The sequence below is a fragment of the Sesamum indicum genome, linkage group LG3, assembly GCF_000512975.1.
Source record: "Sesamum indicum cultivar Zhongzhi No. 13 linkage group LG3, S_indicum_v1.0, whole genome shotgun sequence".
Classification (NCBI taxonomy): Eukaryota; Viridiplantae; Streptophyta; class Magnoliopsida; order Lamiales; family Pedaliaceae; genus Sesamum; species Sesamum indicum.
This window is the reverse complement of record NC_026147.1, coordinates 7,101,671-7,107,153: the sequence shown is the minus strand read 5'-3', so window position 1 is coordinate 7,107,153 and position 5,483 is coordinate 7,101,671.

Genomic DNA, 5,483 nt, shown 5'->3' with positions numbered 1-5,483 from the left:
AAGCCATCAACCAATCTACGCAATATCTTACACATCATAAATTAAAGATAAACTTAAAATAATGATCATTAAAAACCCTTTTGACTTTGTCCTACGAAAAGGTGGCCATGTTATAAAATCAAGAATCCGATTCAACACCCCTTATCTGTCCATCTCCTATATAAATACGGACTTCTCCATTCCCATTCATCCAACCAACAGTAATCATTCACAAGAAAGCCATACAATCAGCACAAATGAATAATAGCTCCATCAAACCAGCATCCTTTCTCCACCCAAAATTTGTTGAGAAAGTAGAAGAAAATCGTCTTGAGCCCAGAAGAGGCGGCGGCGCAGGGCCGGAGGGGGTGGTGGCGCCGCCGAGGAGTAATAAGCTGGAGAGGAAGCCGACGGAGGACATAAATGAGAGTGCAGAGGCGTTCATAAGGAAGTTCAGACAGCAGCTGGTTCTTCAGAGGCTGGAGTCCATTGAGAACTACCAGCAAATGCTCAAGAGGGGAACTTAATTACAGGCTTTGCCAATATTATTCATTTTCTTTTTTGGCTAAATATGAGATTTGTTTGATTTTGTTATTTATTAATCTACCTAATATATATATATATGTATGTATGTATGTATGTATGTATATTTTTGTGGTGGTCCAAGTAATAAAGTATTATGCATTTTATCAATTTCATGTATACTATATAATGAATTAATTATAATATCAGTTTTTATTTACCAATTTATTGTATAATTTTTTTAATAAAATTAACCAATTATACACAAGTACTACAACATCGATCTCAATGTTTTTTCAGATTTTCAGGTGGCATTTCGTTTCAATTTTGTTTAGTTGTAGTAGATAATATTGATTACAAGAAAATATATTTTTTTAGTCTCATAAAATTTAAAATTTCGTCTTTTTAGTTTTGGGCTTTTTTAGTCCCAAATTGCAATGCCTTTTTAGTCCAAAAATCACAACGCACGTGATTTTTTGAAACTAAAAATATGTAATTAAGAGTTTTATGAGACTAAAAGTGACACCAAACTATAATTTTCAAACGTAACAATTTATAGTGTAAGAAATATTTAATTTTTTTGTAGTGTCTGAATCGATTTATCTCGAACCTAAAACCCGATGGGTTACATTCTATTGACCCGTTATACTAGACCTAGTTTGGAAAATTTTGAAGATATAAAAAAATGTATTAATTAAAGTATGAAATAATAAAGATATTGAATAATATATACTTGTTTAGTATATATACGTATGCATGCTTTTAGGTTATATATATTTCAACTTTCAGAATATATGTTTAATGTACTTTAAAAGTAGAACTACTTTATATCATTATTTCAATTTATACAAAATATCAGGTTCGCCTATTACGTGCTAGTACAAATACACATAAATATATATCTAATAATAAAAAATATTAAAAAGATCATATTTGTGTCAGAGCGAGTCCAAATATCAACATTTGAACCCCATATTGAAGCCCATTTAGGCCGTGTTTATCTTTTTACACTACTTATTCCCCTTAGGATTAATTTGGGATTGTCTGTAAAATTAGAGAATTCAGCTGCAACCTTCTTCACTCCATGTTAGCAGCATTGCAGTTTGAAGAACAGAGCATCATCCTACAGCTACAGTGATGGAGTAATCGCCTTGCAGAGCTCTGACGCTTTTATTAGTGGAATTACGTTTTTCCCTCATTTGTAATAGAGTAGAGTTGCTATTACTTCTCTTTATCGCATTCACGTTTATATTAGTGGTTTTACGTTTCTTGGTTGGTGAGAGTTAGTTGTGGTTACAGCCTTTACAAAAGGCTCCTCTTCTTCGTTGGAGAGAACAGAGATTTTACTGTACTTCTTCTGCAATAATTAGTTTGATTGCTTTCTCTTTACAAATGGCAAATACCTTTCCTTCCGCTGCAAATTTTACATGGTATCAGAGCCATCATTGATGGTCTCTGAATTACCTTTATCCTTTCAACCAAGAAAACCAACACTGATACATTCTTGATTCCAAGAAACAACAAAACAGGAAATCAAGAATGGCTGAAGAAATGGAGGCATTCAAACTGCAACAGAGTGATAACCCAGGCTTGTGCCTTGTTACCACATTGCTGGACGGGACGAATTTCCTGTCATGGAGTAGGTCGATAAAGTTGGGCTTGAGATCCAAGACGAAACTTAGTTTCATCCAAAGAAGACAATAAACCAGAAGAAAATTCCAAAGAAATGGAACAATGGGACAAAGCTGATTCCATGGTTATTTCATGGATATTAAATTCCATTTCACGAGACATTGTAGAAAGCTTCATGTACACCAATACTTCGAGGGAGCTTTGGATTGAACTGGAGAACAGATACGGACAAAGTAATGGTCCAATGGAATGCAAAATAAAGAAAGAACTCGGAGCTTTATCTCAAGGTTCATTAACTGTCTTTGCATATTTTTCAAAGTTAAAGAAGTTGTGGGACGAACTAGCAAGCATTATGTACACACCCAAATGTACTTGTGGAGCAGCAAAGGAGAATACAGACATTAAAAATCATGATCAAACCATTCAATTCCTTATGGGATTGAATGATTTCTATGATCATGTTAGAAATCAGATTCTCTTGATGGAGCCAATACCCATAGTCAGTAAGGTGTATGCAATGGTGCTAAGAATTGAGAAGCAAAAGGAGGAAGCTGTGGAACCATCCCATCCCTCTCAGAATATGGCAATGCAGGTATACAAGAAATCTGATTTTCAAAAACCTGATTTTCAAAACAATTTTCAAAGGAAAAGAACTTTTCAATAAAAAAGGCAAATGATATGTAAAGGATGTGGAAAATCTAACCATCTCAAAGAATCTTGTTTTGAAATCCACAGATATCCTGAGTGGTACAAAACACTCATGGATCAAAGAAGGAAAAACATACCTGTATCCAATAGAGCAGCTGCAGCTATAGAGATCAAGAATGAAGAAAAGAATGCTGTTGATGGGGAAGCCATCAATGAAATGCTCAGAACGGAGTTTCACAAGTTCCTTGGTGGGCTGAAACCTCAAACTCTAACCATAACAGATGGAGACAGGTACAATTTTTCAGGTAAAACTACTGATCACAATTTGCCAGATTCTGATAAATTTGATGAATGGATCATTGACAGTGGCAGCACATCTCATTTGTACAAAGATAACTTTATGTTTTCTGATAAGAGTGCTAATCAGAATAATGTCTATGTTCACCTAGCTGATGTCACTAGACACAAAGTTCAAAAATCAGGAGATATAAAGTTAAATGATAAACTGATTCTGAATGATGCTTTGTTTGTTCCCAGTGTTCAGTTTAATCTTCTTTCTGTCAATAGACAATGTAAGTCTTTCCCCATTAAAGTTAAATTCCTTGAATCTTGTTGTGTCATGCAGGACCTCAAGACTAGAGAAGTCAATGCAGTGGCAAAATTAGTAGAAAGACTGTATATCTTGAATGCTCAATCTTTTGACAGAAAGAACATAGATGATATTCTTCACAAACACAGGGAATTGAGCCTTTATACTTCACATGTTTCATTAGACATCTGGCACAAGAGATTAGGACATTTGTCCAAAAATGTATTCATGCACACAGGTTTGTCTAAGCATGTTAAGAATGAAGAGATCACATGTGAAATATGCCCACAAGCAAAACAACAAAAGCTTCCCTTTCCAATTAGTACTTCTGTTTCTGAATGCTGTTTTGATCTTTTACATGTTGATATATGGGGTCCCTATAATGAATTTTTCATATCTAAATGCACTTACATGCTTACCTTGGTTGATGATCATTCTAGATGTACGTGGACCTATCTTATGCAACAAAAGTCTCAAACCACAGAAATATTGAAGGACTTCCATAAAATGATCCTCACTCAATTTAACTGTAGAATCAAAAGGATAAAAAGTGATAATGGATCATAATTCTTAGGAGAACACTGCCAAAATTTCTTCAAAAATGAAGGAATTATTCATCAAACCACATGCATATACACTCCACAACAAAGTGGTGTGTAGAAAAAAAACACAAACATCTTCTACAAGTGGCTAGGTGTTTAATGTTTCAAGCCAATCTTCCAAAAATGTTTTGGACTGAAGCTATTTTTACCTCTACATATCTGATAAACAGAACACCAACTCCCTTGTTAAATTCGAAAACTCCTTATGAGATACTTTTTCATAAACCTGTGAATTATTCTTCACTTAGAACTTTTGGATGTATGTGTTTTGTTACTAACAATGCCCCCCATAAATCCAAGTTTGAAGTTAGAGCTATGAAATGTGTGTTCTTAGGCTATGCCCCTAACCAAAAGGGTTATAAGGTGTATGACTTAAAAAAGGGATGCATGTTGATCTCTAGAGATGTTACTTTTCATGAAGATATTTTTCCTTATACTGATAAATCTAGTGATCCTATCTCATGCTCATTGCCTATTGTTCTTGCTGAAAATGATCCTGAAGATATAAGAGAACATGATGAACCAACAATCACTGAACATGACATAAATGATAATCAAACAAATTCACCTGTTGTCCTCAGGAGATCCAATAGACAAGTCACACAACCTGCCAAATTTCAAGATTATATATGCACTTATTCAGGAACAGATACTGATATACCCCTTGCTGTCCCTTCTTCTCAAATACAAAAGTGCTATTTTACTGCTATTAATAATCCTAATGAGCCTAAGAATTTTAAAGAAGCTATGAAAGATAAAGAATGGATAAAAGCCATGGAAGATGAAATTAGAGCTTTAGAAGAAAATGAAACTTGGGAAATAACTAGCTTACCAAAGGATAAGAAGGCTATTGGAAATAAATAGATCTACAAACTTAAACTTAAACAAGATGGATCTATTGATAGATATAAAGCTAGACTTGTGGCAAAGGGGTATAATAAAATAGAAGGTGTGGATTATTTAGATAGTTTCTCACCTGTAGCTAAGGCTGTTACCATTAGAATCTTTTTTACACTAACAGCTAAATATAATTGGTACCTGCACCAATTAGACATTAATAATGCTTTTTTACATGGGTTCTTGGATGAAGATATCTATATGATTCCTCCTGAAGGGTATGTGGTTCCTAAGGATCATGTTTGCAAATTAAAAAGATCTCTATATGGCCTCAAACAGGCTTCTAGACAATGGAACCAAGAGTTTACAAACCAATTGAAAAAATATGGTTTTAATCAGTCTAAATTAGACCATTGCCTATTCATAAAACATACTGAAAGAGGACTTTTCTGCTTATTGGTTTATGTTTATGATGTATTACTTGCTGAACCATGTCTAGAAACGATTAATATTATCAAAAATCATTTACATAACTTGTTTACCATTAAAGATATGGGAGAAGCTAGATTTTTTCTTGGCTTAGAAATCTGCAGGTCTAAAGAAGGGATTTTGGTTTCACAAACCAAATACATACATAATATAATCAGTGATGTGGGGCTGGAGCATGGAAAAAC